The sequence below is a fragment of the Hevea brasiliensis genome, unplaced genomic scaffold (assembly GCF_030052815.1).
Source record: "Hevea brasiliensis isolate MT/VB/25A 57/8 unplaced genomic scaffold, ASM3005281v1 Scaf52, whole genome shotgun sequence".
NCBI lineage: Eukaryota > Viridiplantae > Streptophyta > Magnoliopsida > Malpighiales > Euphorbiaceae > Hevea > Hevea brasiliensis.
In genome coordinates, this window is record NW_026615051.1 from 104655 (window position 1) to 120090 (window position 15436).

Genomic DNA, 15436 nt, shown 5'->3' on the forward strand with positions numbered 1-15436 from the left:
AAAAGGAAATACAACTAGACAAAATAAGGAACACTTTCATGTTGAACACTTTGCCAAATTCCTACTGCAAAAATAACTAATGGAACAGTAAACCCAAAGCTTGAAAACTGAAAATTCTGTCCAATTTACTTTAAGCTTAGAATTGGTATTGGCAACCAATACCAACAAATTTAAAATGCAAAATGTGGTATGTTGATGATATTTAAACCAATATACCATGCAAAAGTCAACATTTTGGTTGACCAATGAAATGAATAGTAGCCATAAAATTTCAATTTCAAAGAATTACATAAATTAAAAGTGTTAAATGCCCTAGTAGGCCTAATGTGATTGGTTTGGATAGGTTGGCATGCCAATAGGGTTCTGTTAGCAGTACTGCATATGGCTTCATGCCATTCTATGTTTCATGGCTTCCCATGCCATTCTGTGACATAATAGCCTTTGGCTATGTTATTTGAGTTGTTACATTAAGGTTTTAACCTTGATAATTATTACAGCTTATTAGTTGTTCTGTTGCACACCGGGAGACACAATGTGATCGATGGTGTGATGGTCCGAGGTACTTAGTACCCAGTGCCAGTTTACCCATTTATCCAATCCAGTCAACTAGTATGGGTTACTCGGGAAATGATAATAAACCTTATCAAATTTTAATTGAACAATACTGCAAATAATATCAGAAATTAAGTCTACCCAAAAAAATATAAATATACATTCTGCATACTTATTTTTATTATATTTTATTTGATTTTATATTGTCACCACTAAGTAGAATTGCTTAGCGAGTCACTTTTGCCACGCGCAGGTACTAGAGACCTAGCTAGGGAGCCCAGCAGACATCAGACAGGGTGAGCCTTCAGAGCTGCATCCGGGGTCCAGAGTCACCTCACATCTACACTGCATATAGTAGGACATTAGGATTTTGGGTAGCATTTTGTATTTTGCATTTTGTATTATGTGTTAGTCTTGGGATTGTAACTATCAACTCTTGTAATTATGTATTAATGTAAATATATGAAATTTTATATTATTGAAAATTTCTGCATAATGTATGTTGATAAATGAAATGTTGAGAAATATTTATGAATGAGCTTCCAATGATGATGTGAACTGAAAAGAAAAATTTCTGAAAATAGTGTTATGATTTGAGATTGAGATTTTGAGATTGATTTGAAATGTGTATAATGGAGTTTGGATTTGGAAATTATATTGGAAGTGTTTTTAAACAGATTCAGAAGAACTATTTTTCCAATTTACAGCCAGCACTCTGCCGGATTTTCTATAAAATTTGTGGAAAAATTCAGATTTATCAAAAATTGAAAATAAATGAATTAAAAGGGATAAATTGTAATAGAAATATGAATTGGTGCTCCAGCACACTGAGTGGCATAACTTGCTCAGCTACACTGTAGACGGGTAAAGGGTGTCACATTTAGTGGTATCAGAGCATCGGTTTAGGCGTTTCTGGGCCTAGATAGAGTGCATACCATTGCATTGCATTTGTAAGTGTTGAGGTGACACTGATGTAGATCTGTTTGTTTTCTTATTTTGAATAGGATATGGATCCTGCTTTGCGAAGAGCAGTTGAAGAAGAGGTGGAGAGTCGTGCTCCACCCAGGGCTGAATCTGGGGGCAGGGGAGAATCTGCTCCACCAGCAGCATTTATGGACCTTATGAACTATATCTTCCATCCATACCTAGATCGGTTCGTAGTGGTCTTTATTGATGATATTTTGGTGTATTCCAAGACCAGGGAAGAACATGATGAACATTTGAGGATTGTTCTGCAAACCCTGCGAGAAAAGAAGCTGTATGCTAAGCTGTCCAAGTGTGACTTCTGGATGAGTGAAATCTCTTTCCCTGGACACATAGTATTAGCTGAGGGGATTAGAGTGGATCCCAAAAAGATAGAAGCAGTGATGGAATGGAAGCCTCCCAGAAATACAACTGAGGTCAGAAGTTTCTTGGGGCTAGCTGGGTATTACAGAAGATTTGTGAAGGGGTTCTCTCTTATAGCTGCTCCAATGACCAATTTGTTGCACAAGAATGTGAAATTTGGCTGGAATGATTAGTGCCAAGCCAGTTTTGAGAGGCTGAAGGCTATGTTGACAGAAGCACCAGTGTTAACACAGCCTGTGTCAGGAAAAGACTTTGTGGTCTACTGTGATGCCTCACATAATGGGTTAGGGTGTGTATTGATGCAAGAGGGGAAAGTGGTCGCCTATGCTTCCAGGAAGTTAAGGCCACATGAACAGAACTACCCTACTCTTGATTTGGAGTTAGCAGCAATTATCTTCGCACTGAAGATATGGAGGCATTACTTGTATGGTGAAAAGTGCTACATTTACACAGATCACAAAAGTCTGAAATATTTGCCAACCCAGAAGGAGCTCAATCTTAGACAGAGGCGATGGATTGAGTTCCTAAAGGACTATGATTGTGTGATAGATTATCATCCTGGGAAGGTAAATGTAGTTGCTGATGCTTTGAGCTGGAAGTCCATCACGACTTTAAGATTACTAAATGCCTGTCTGTCCTTAGCTCAAGATGGAGCTATTTTGGCTGAGTTGTAAGTGAGGCCAAATCTGCTACAGTAGATACAAGATGGGCAGAGAGCAGATGAAAAATTAATGGCTATTATGGGTAAAATTCCAGAGGGAAGAGAAACTGAATATGAGGTGAAAGCAGATGGGTGTCTGTACTACAGAGGAAGAGTGTGTGTACCAGATAATGGGGAATTGAAGACTAGTATTCTAAAAGAAGCACACACTAGTGTTTATGCTATGCACCCGGGAAGCACGAAAATGTATAATGATTTGAAGCCTCATTATTGGTGGTCTGGTATGAAGAGGGATATAGCTATCTATGTGACTAAGTGTTTAACATGTCAGCAAGTTAAAGCAGAACATCAAGTTCCATCAGGATTGCTACAGCCTATAAGCATACCTGAATGGAAATGGGACCGGGTCACTATGGATTTTGTTAGTGGTCTACCTCTCACCCAGAAGAAGCAACATGCAGTATGGGTGATAGTGGATAGATTGACGAAGTCAGCACATTTTTTGCCAGTTAGGACTGACTACTCACTAGAGAAGCTAGCAGAATTGTATATCAGTGAGATAGTTAGACTGCATGGAATCCCACTTTCCATCATATCTGACCGAAACCCAAGGTTTACATCGAGATTCTGGAAAAAGTTGCAAGAAGCCTTGGGCACACAACTCCGTTTTAGCACGGCTTTTCATCCCCAGACGTATGGACAGTCATAACGAGTAATCCAGGTAACCTAAGACCTAATTGAATTTTCATCGTTAATAAATTGAAATGATAGTAACAATGTGAATTATGTGATAGATCCTGGAGGATATGCTAAGGAGTTGTGTCATTGAGTTTGAGGGGAGTTGGGATAGATACCTCCCACCGCACTGTCGCATATAATAATAGCTACCAAGCTAGCATTCAAATGGCTCCGTATGAAGCATCAGTATGGGAGGAAATGTAGAACCCAAAGTGTGTTGGACTGAATTGGGAGAAGATAAGCTGTTAGGACCAGACCTTGTGAAACAGACTGAGGAGAAAGTGAAGATAATTAAAGCTAACCTGAAGGTTGCCTCAGATAGACATAAATCTTATGCCGACTTGAAGAGAAAAGAGATAGAGTATGCAATTGGCGATAAAGTGTTTCTCAAAGTGTCACCGTGGAAGAAAGTACTGAGGTTTGGGAGAAAGGGTAAGTTAAGCCCTAGGTTCATTGGCCCATATGAAGTCATTGAACGTGTGGGACCAGTGTCCTATCGACTAGCTTTACCACCAGAATTGGATAAAATTCACAATGTATTCCATGTTTCTATGCTGAGAAGATATCGCTCAGACCCTTCACATGTCATTTCCATGGAAGAGATTGAAATCCAACAGGACTTGACATATACAGAAGAACCTATACAGATCCTAGCTTGGGAAGTGAAGGAACTGAGAAATAAACAAATTCCACTAGTGAAAGTGCTTTAGAGGCACCACAACACTGAAGAGGCAACTTGAGAAAGTAAAGAGACGATGAGGCAACAGTTTCCTCAACTGTTTGCATCAAGTAAATTTTGAGGACGAAATTTTTATTAGAGGGGAAGAGTTGTAACATCCTCACTTTAGCTAGTTCGTACAGTCTACAGTTCCGGTGACCAATGTTGGTCCGGACAGCTAAAATGTCCGGAAAAATATTTAAACTAAAGTGAGGAACCATAATTAACTCAAATATTAATAAGAAAAATTTAGGAAAAATTTTTGAAATAAAATACAACCAAGTTAAATGAGCCGATTCCCTAGCGATGGGTAATCTAGTGAGAAGTTGCGGTTCTCGCAACTAGAAGCCCTAGACCCGGGGAAAAAATTATAAAATAATTATTGGGACTCCAGAGAAGGGTCATTGAGATTCTTATGGCATTAGAATGCCAAGAAAATACTTAGAAAAATTTTTCAATCGGTACAGATAATTTTGGCTCGTTAAGCCAAACAGAGGGCATTTTGGTCATTTTGTCTTCAGAGATGATTTTTGGCCAACTTCTCCAGTTAAATAAATAATTTATATAACATAAAATATGACTAAATGTTGTTAAAAATTTAATTGAAATTAATTAGATAAGAAATGGAGAAGAAATGAAAGAAAATAGCATTATGACATCATAATGATGTCATTAAAGTTTTCCCAACCTATCCAATATGGACACATGGCATCAACTTATTTTAAAGAGGCAAAATGGGCTGAAAATGAAACAAAAAATCAGATTTCTCTTCCTCATCTCTTCCTTGCCGTGAACCTCCATCATAGTTACCCATTTGCAAGCTTTTTAAAGCTTGATTTTCCCTAGCTTCCACACCACAAAACCCTAACCTAGCAATACAAAAAAGTATTCTTATACCTTGGAGATTCTTTTGGGAGCAAAAAGAAAAGGAAAGAAAGAAATCTAGCAAGTGGAGAAACTTCACTCCCTAAAGGTTAGTGACCTAACCTTAATTTTTACTTTGAATACATGTTTAAGGACTATGTATGAGTAAGAATTACAGAGGAAAATTGCTAAATACCACTTGTATGCCATCCCTTATTTTCAGTAGCCATGGTTAGGGTTTGATTGTCTTGAGTTTAATGAAGTTAAAAGGTTGTTATGGCTGCCCACAATATGTATCTACTAAGTGGATTGATGAAATGAAGTGAAAATGCATGTGTGGTAATGTTGAGTTAGGGTTTGGGGTGGAAAAATGAGTCTTTGACCATGTGATGATGAAAATAGGTTTTAATGGTCAATTAGTGACCATTTGGTTCTATTTAAATAAAAATTGAAGTGCGTTGAGTAGTGGAATTCGGGTTTGGTGTGGCTGCCCATGGTGACCTGTTGAATTGGACATGAGTCCAGCAGGTTTGGGTAGCTATAACTTGAATTGTAGAGGTTCAATTGGTGCAAGGACAATTGGACATGAAACTAGACACATAATGGCACAACTTTGGTGAAGAAGCCATGCCCATAAAACCAAACCAAGTTGGCCAAAAGTTTGCCCTAATTCGGGTGACCTGCAGTCTGCCTGGGCAAAATGACCAAATAAACAGTGTTTGGTCATTTAGCTATAACTCAGTGTAGAAAGGTCCAATTGATCTGAAATTTTACGAGAAACAAGCTGAGATATAGACCAACAACTTTCATGAAGAAACCTAACCCAAATTATGACCAGAACATATTCAAAATGTGAGTTGCAGTCACTATTCCACTATTCCTAACACTATAGATTTGGTCAGTCCAGAAATTCTGGACAAATTTTCAATCCGACCAGTTGTAGTTTTTGGGCCATAACTTGAGCTACAAAACTCCAAATGGAGTGATTCAAAAAAGGAAATGCAACTAGACAAAATAAGGAACAACTTTCATGTTGAACTCTTTACCAAATTCCCACTGCAAAAATGACTAATGGATTAGTAAACCCAAAGCTTGAAAACTGAAAATTCTGTCCAATTAACTTTAAGCTTAGAATTGGTATTGGCAACCAATACCAACAAATTTAAAATGCAAAATGTGGTATGTTGATGATATTTAAACCAATATACCTATTTTCAATGCAAAAGTCAATATTTTAGTTGACCAATGAAATGAATAGTAGCCATAAAATTTCAATTTCAAAGAATTACATAAATTAAAAGTGTTAAATGCCCTAGTAGGCCTAATGTGATTGGTTTGGATAGGTTGGCATGCCAATAGGGTTCTGTTAGCAGTATTGCATATGGCTTCATGCCATTCTGTGTTTCATGGCTTCACATGCCATTCTGTGACATAATAGCCTTTGGCTATGTTATTTGAGTTGTTACACTAAGGTTTTAACCTTGATAATTATTACAGCTTATTAGTTGTTTTGTTGCACACCAGGAGACACAATGTGACTGATGGTGTGATGGTCCGAGGTACTTAGTACCCAGTGTCAGTTTACCCATTTATTCAGTCCAGTCAACTAGTATGGGTTACTCGAGCAATGATAATAAACCTTACTAAATTTTAATTGAACAATACTGTAAATAATATCAGAAATTAAGTCTACCAAAAAAAATGTAAATATACATTCTGCATACTTATTTTTATTATATTTTATTTTATTTTATATTGTCACCACTAAGTAGAATTGCTTAGCGCGTCGCTTTTGCCACGTGCAGGTACTAGAGACCTAGCTGGGGAGCCAAGCAAACATCAGACAGGGTGAGCCTTCAGAGCTGCATCCGGGGTCCAGAGTCACCTCACATCTGCACTGCATATGGTAGGACATTAGGATTTTGGGTAGCATTTTGTATTTTGCATTTTGTATTATGTATTAGTCTTGGAATTGTAACTATCAACTCTTGTAATTATGTATTAATGTAAATATATGAAATTTCATATTATTGAAATTTTCTGCATAATGTATGTTGATAAATGAAATGTTGAGAAATATTTATGAATGAGCTTCCAGTGATGATGTGAACTGAAAAGAAAAATTTCTGAAAATAGTGTTGTGATTTAAGATTGATTTGAAATGTGTATAATGGAGTTTGGATTTGGAAATTATATTGGAAGTGTTTTTAAACAGGTTCAGAAGAATTGTTTTTCCAATTTACAGCCGGCACTCAGCCGGATTTTCTATAAAATTTGCAAAAAAATTCAGATTTATCAAAAATTTAAAATAAATGAATTAAAAGGGATAAATTGTAATAGAAACATGAATTGGTGCTCCGACACACTGAGTGACATAATTTGCTCGGCTACACTGTAGACGAGTAAGGGGTGTCACATCTTCACTGACCAAGCTACTTAGGAAGGATGTAAAATTTTAGTGGACTAATTAGTGCCAGGAAAGTTTTGATGAGTTAAAGAGGCGTTTAACTGAAGCTCCAGTCTTAACCTTGCCCACTTTGGGTAAGGAGTATACTATATACAGTGATGCTTCTCATAATGGATTGGGCTGCGTGTTGATGCAAGATAGGAATGTCATTGCCTATGCTTCACGTCAGCTTAAATCGCATGAGAGAAATTATCCTACGCATGACTTGGAGCTGACAGCCATTGTCTTTGCCTTGAAGACCTGGAGACATTGCTTGTATGGGAAGAGATGTTATATATACACAGATCATAAAAGTTTGAAGTACTTGGGCACACAAAAGGAGTTAAATTTGAGGTAGAGGAGATAGTTAGAGCTGAAAAAAGATTATGATTGTTTGATAGACTATTAGCCTGGAAAAGATAATGTTGTAGCTGATGCTTTAAGTGGCAAGACTATGGCTGGTTCGGTACAGCTCTTCTATTTGATTTGGAACCTCAAAAAATCGTGCACAACCCTAAATCTCTAATTTGGTGTTTGTTTAATAATAATTATTTTTAAGTTAAATTCAATACATTTTTATTATATATTAAAAATATATATTTTTTAATTATAAAAAATTTAAAAATAATTGAAAAATATTTTTAAATTTTTTTAAAGTAATTAAAATATAATTTTTTAAAATAAGAACCTCAATTCAAAAGAGACTACTAATTTATTAGCATCATAATTATAGCTTTTTTTGAAATAAATCATTTATAAGAAAATAATTTAATTAAATTTATATAATCATATTTGATTTTTTTCTTTTAAAATGAACTTTTTTAATAAAAATGAATTTTTTTTCAAATTAAAAAAATTAAAATTTTCTTTCAAAACATTAGAATTGTTAAAAAGAAATCAGTTAAATTGAATATTTAAAAAGTTTTAGCTTCCAATATGTGAAAATATTTTTTGTTCTAATTGTTATTTACGAGTGGTGCCTTTTATGGTTACTTGATTTCATACAAAGTATAGTTACTTTGTTATGAAAAATAAGATAATTTCATATAAATTTATAATTTATTTTATAAGATTTTTATAAAATGATTAATTTTCCTGTAAAGTAGTTAATTACAAAAATTTTTATTAATTTAACAAAAAAATAAAGCTTTTTAATGTAAAAAATACATATAATATTTTTTAAAAATCTAATAAATAATATTTAATAAACCTAAATTTGTTCCTATAATTTTTTAACAAAATTTATCATAAATAATTCATTTCTTATATTTTTTAAAAAATATATTATTTGTGCTTTTTTTATTTACAGAAACTTTATTTTTTTGTTGTTAAATTAACAAAATTTCTGTAATTAACTAATTTAAAGAAAAAAATTATTATATTAAAAATCTAATAAAATAGTGATAAATTTGTGTAAAATTATTTTATTTTTTTAACAAAATAATTATACTTTATATAAAACTAAATAGCCATAAAATTTTGCCTTACGAGTAATGTGTTTTAAATGAAGGTAGTTAATGGATTCATGGGTTGATTGTTTCAATTAGTTTAGTTAACATATGGTCTTTTAGCATTGTTGTTAAAGTTAATGTTAAAAAATTATCTCCTTCAGTTACAAGTATTTAAAAATTAATTTAAAATTAAATTTAATATATTTTTGGCAAAGTGACTTTCACCCACTATCTCTCATTTATTAGCATATCGTCCAAACTTAAATTTATAATTTAAATACTTTTTAATTTCATTTTAAATATTATTAAAATTATCGTCACCTGTTATCATCACCAGCTTTAACTTATGGTAAAATTTTATACTTAAACTAGCGGAATACTCATAGTATGCACGGTAATATATATATATATATATATATATATATATATATATATATATATATATATATATATATATATATTAATTAAAAAAATTTTAATATTACTATTTAAAATATTAAAATTCTAAAATGTTAACAATAAATTTTAATCAAATAAGTTAACAATTGCTCTCAAATCAATAAATTTAATAGCCATAAGTTTTTTTTTAATGGCTATAAATTATTCTTCATAATAATAATAATAATAATAATAATAAAATCATTTTAAAATAATAAAAATAAAATAAATTTAAAGTAAATTAAAATTTATTAAATGCATTAAAGGAAGAGAAAAAATTTTTAAATATTAATTTTTCTTCAAAGTAAATATGAGTCTTGATTTTACTGCAATTGACTTTTCAAATTAAAAATTAAGAACATAATAACATGTCATAATTATATTTAATAATTATATTATATCTGTTTAAAAAATACAGAAAATACTTAATATTGACTTTTCTCTTTTAAAAAATTAAAAATTAATAGATATGCATTACCTTTAATAATTCGATATGTTTAAAAAAAATTTAATCATTAATTTCTTGTAAAATTTAAATATATTTGATTTTAATTTAGAGCAGATATTTTAAAAGAAATTAAACTTTTAACTATGGTAATAATTGGATAATCATTATAATATTAGTTGAATTTTAAAATTAACTGTCTTGAGTTGCCAAATTATTATCAATTAAATACTAAATTTAATAACAATAAATGTGTTAAAAAATATTCCACTTTCCTTTAAAGTAACTACCATTAACTTTTTAAATTAAAAAGTAAGAAACTTGTAATGAATGACAATTATATTTAATAATCAATACTTTTTCTATTATTTAAATTTGGAAGATTAAAATAATTAAGAATCATATTTAAAAATAAAATTATATAATAATTATATATTATAACTATTTAAGAAATATAGAAAAATTGTTATCAATAAATTTAATTAAAAATTATTACTTACTATAAATGTGACAAATTAAAAATCTTATATCTTCTTAAATTTGTTTTATAAAATCTAAATAACCTCTTTATCAGAAAGCGAACATGGAATATACATAAATTAATATATGTGTGTTCATTAAGTATAATTAATAAAGTAATATGATTAACTCTTAGTTTTTCCTATCTCTAAATAAATTAAGCTTTTCTAAACATTTGTAATAATAATAATAATAATAATAATAATAATAATAATAATAATAATAATAATAATAATAATAATAATAATGTCACACCTTACTCCTCTGTAAGGCATAACATGATCCCGTAGTATACCTAATGAATTACCAACTCCGTCTACTGATAACCCATTAAATACACTACAAGGGATTTTCAAAACTTTTCTTACTTCTTTTCTACGATGGTGAGCACTATTTCCAGGTGTTAAAACCTTTTTGAACTGAAGTGATAGAATTGACACATTTGAATTATTTGGAATTTCTGTAAAAATTTTGGCAGAGTGCCCTCTGTATTTTGGATAAAACAGTTCTTCAGAAAACCTGTAAAAAGCACTTCAATATGTATTTGCAAATCTCAACTCTAACATATTTCTCAACACAACATTTTTCTCAACTCAAATCCGCAGTGATTTTTCAAAGACTGAGATACAATAAATATAATACAAAATTATTCAAGTAAATAAAATATCAAATTTACATTTACAATAATTTACATTTAATTACATACCAAAATATTTTACAAGAGTTTCTATACAACTGCTCAAATAATTTACATACATATTATTACATGCATACATCAAAACCTATGTACATGGGTATACCTATGATATACCTGGAGCTGATCTGAATATATCTTCAAGGAAATTTACTTACTGCTCTATGCTCTTCTTACCTGCGACAGCATACAAAGCTATCGCTGAGTGGTGAACTCAGTGGTGCACAACTATAATTTAAAACATAGTACAATATACATTGACAAAATTTACAGTAAATAATTTGGAAATCTAAATACTCATCAAATTCCACAACTCAAAATATTCATTGCCAATAATGTAAATCATTTGTATAAATGACTTTGATCACAAAATTCAATTTATCAAATCATGACTATCCATTTAAATAATTCTAACGAAATCAATTATACATAAACCATAATTGAAATCAAAATTCCTTACCATTCAAAAGCCATTCTCAGATCTCAAAAATCATTATGTATTTCAAAAAATCATCAGTATCTCAAAAATCATCAGTATCTCAAAACTCATTCTTTATCTCAAAAATCATTCTTTATCTCACTAACCATGCTAGACTAATCCGAAGGGCCATATTCGATGTGATTCTAACTCCCTATGGTCGGGAGGTCGAATCGATTCTAACTCCTATGGTCGGGAGGTCGAATCATCGTGCACTGATACCATCACAATAATGAATCTTCCGCAAGGGCCATAACGATAAAATAAACTTAGATCTAACCTCAAATCGAGGAAAATCTAAGCCTTGTGCAGGTACCATGGTAATCAAAACACAACTAACTCCATTGTCTTCTCAACAAATGAGAGAGACGGGTAATAACCTAGTCAAGCATCTATAGTGAGATATAAAACAATATCACAATCCATTTAGTGAGCATAAATCACAATACAATTCGATTCAAAGTCAATTTCAATATCCAATAAAGTTTTATGCTCATCACAATTCAAATCATACAATTGCATTTTTCCATGAAAATTGCCATCACAATTCAAAACATGTTCTATCAAAATTTTCTAAAACATAATTTATTCAATCCATAACAATGCTTAATACTTGTGGAAATACCATTTCACAAAGCTAAATTCATACCTACTATAACAAATTCAATAATCATTGAATTAAATCCAATGCTTGTTAAACATAATACATAAGAAAAATATGTCATTTAATCATATAAAATATTCAGAACAAAATCAGTTAAAAACTAGTTGTGCACAAACCTCTGGTAATTGTCTCTGGTCCGACTCGTGTTTCCTTCCCTTTTCTGAGTCTTTGGTAAATCGAGAAACACAATTTGAAGTGTTTCAGTACTAAATTAAACTGTCTCTAACGATAATGTTCGATAAGTAATTCACTGAAGGCTATTATTTGCTCAATTACCTAATATACCGACCCTCGATGCGTTTAAGGTAAATTAGGTTTTGGTGTCCTTAATATGTCACATTTGATAGGGTTTTAGGGTTGGTACGTTTTACCAAACTCATTTCCTTGTTTAGTGCATTTTCTTGTAATTTGCTGGATTCCGGGATACTAGTTTGACCTAACCGGACGACCTAGTTCCCTCGGTTTTCGGGTTTCGGTCAAAACTACAAACTTATAGATCTATGTCTTATTGCATGCGGGGCAAAATTTTAGGTCAATCCGAGTTAAGTAAACCAAGTTATGGTCATTATACTATTGCTGGTCAATTAATATCAAATTAGGTCAATTTTAGGTCAATTTGGTCAACTTTGGTTCGGCCAGTTTTTGGACCCGAACTTGTGCAAGCTTTTTGACTTGCTTATGGTCATTTCTGGGCTTTGGTGTCTTCATAAGACTTGTAGGTATGGGTCTTAACTATTCATGGTTAAAATTTCAGGTCAATTGGACTTGTTTTGAGTGAGTTATGGCCTAAACACTCACTGCTGCCAAATTAGTCATTTTTCAGGTCCTAATTGCACCTAATCCGAATTGGTCATTTTCTTAGGTCACCTTGCAAGCAGAATTTTGGTATGTTTTCTCAATGAAAGTTGGTACATTTTGTGCCTAGTTCCACCTCCAATTGGTCTCATACCAATTGAGGTTACACATTTAAACTTATTGGCTAAAATGTACACTGCCCTTGGTTACTTTGCTTAACACACATCAATTACACACATTTACCTTGCAATATGTTTACTTCCCTACCAAATCTGTTTTGGTACATTACCAAAACTATATATTACTTTACATTAACATCACTTTGGGCAGATTACAATTATCTTCAATACACCAAATATAACTCTAATTCCCAAAGTCTAAACACAATTACACATACACATAACATTACTAGTTTTTACATACTCTTTACACAACAAGTTCATATACATATCCATCAATCCTTCTATGTCAATATTCTGCCAACACTTCCATGAATACATACATTTATTCAAGTGTCCCCAAGCTTCCGAAAATCTTCTTCAACACCAAATTGTCCTACAATTCATCAATTCCCATCCAAGTGCCAAAAATCACCATATAAATATGAGTAATTCACTAGGTTATTAAATCATCACAACCAACGTAATTCTCATCAATTATATGTACAAATACTTCATCAATACATGATTACATGGCTGCCCAAAAATGGATATCTCAATACTCTTCAAACTTAAAAATTTCCTTCACAAAACCAACACCCATAACATGTATACAAAGTTTATCAAATAAATCTTCAAAAATGCTAACTTACCTTATGGTTGGAGCTTGTTAAACCTTGCTTAAACTTCTCAAATTTAGTATCAAACTCTTCCTTGTGATGAGTAGACAAACTTTCATGAAGCCACTTAAGGGATTGGAGTTGAAAATGGAGAGGTTAAGTGAGCTCATGCAAAACGCCCATAGAGTTTCCTCTCCCTTCAATTCGGCAATGTTGAGAGAACCTTAAGGAAGATGAAGTTCAGCTGGTTAGTGGACTTACATCAGCCCCCATTTAGTGTTTAATTAATCCATTAATGGTCCACTAACTCCAAATAATCATATAATAATCTAATTGTTCACTTAATCCCACATTAACCCATGATTTTAGCTATTTACTTTAGGTACCACTAAACTAATTTTTTATTTTATTTTCTAAGTGTCATATTATTTATTTTTAATGGACATTTAGGTCAAAAGACAATTCGGGATGTCAAATGACCATAATGCCCCTGTTCGGGTTGCATTCCCGATTTTTCTGCAGAACACCGGTTTTGTCTGCTTTTTCGATTTCTCACTTTTCTTTGTACTAATTATTTAATTTTTCTTTGATCTTTCTAATTATATTTATTCTTCTATAAGGGTCTATTTAAGTCCTAAAAATGTTTTCCAGGGTTCCCCGCAGTCCAGGGCTAGTCAACGGTCCACGCAGTGACTTCCCGGTGCGGTCACCCATCGCTAGGTTTCCCGGCTTGCTTAATTTGATCACATATCTTTGCTATTATTTTTCCTTTGTTTTTCTTGTATTTTCTTTTATTGTATTTCATTATTTTATGTCTCCTCACTCATATTGAAGTGTAGTTCTAGGCATCCTAAATGTCAAGACTGACAGTCACCTAATGTTAACGCACTTCCGAACTTAGGGGTGTTACAAATAATAATAATAATAATAATAATAATAATAATAATAATAATAATAATAATAATAATAATAATAATAATAATAATAATAATAATAATAATAATGACTACTTATTATAATATTAAAATTTAATAATTATATCATTTGTAACTTCCATATACATAATTAGGGAATTAATAACTTAATAATAATTTATAGAAATTGTATCATTAATTAATTTTTCTAAATAATAATAAAATAATATAACATAACATGATTAATATTAACTAAATTAATAATATTAATTATTTATTAATATACTATAAAAAATATTAAAAAAATAATGAAAATTGAATATTAATATAAATTTATTGTTTACTATAACTATGAAAATAAATCTTTATTTCATTTCATTTTTTCACAATTCATCTTATATAGCATTCAATATATAATTAAAAATATATCTTTATTAAATGAATACTAAAATAAGATAAATAAAAATAAAATAACATTAAAGTAAATTAAAAATTATTAAATATATAAAAGAGAGAGAAAAAGAAAGCAAAGTATTTCACTCCATGTGACTACTTTCGTAGTATAATATTAAATTATTTTTATTAATTTTAAGATATATATAATTTTTAAATTTTTATAATTAAATAAAATAATTACAAATTTAAGAATCATTAAATGAGAAATTTATAAAATTATTAAAATATGTCTAATATTTTTAATTAATTAACCATAAAAATTGTGATAATAATGATAATAGTAAAAATAATTAATGGTAATAGTAATGGTAATAATTAATTATATTAATTAATATAATTATTAAATATAACCTCTAAATTTATATAAAATAAAGAGTTTTTCCTATATCTAATTAAATTGAGGTTTCTACATCTTTGCAATAATAATAATAATAATAATAATAATAATAATAATAATAATAATAATAATAATAATAAT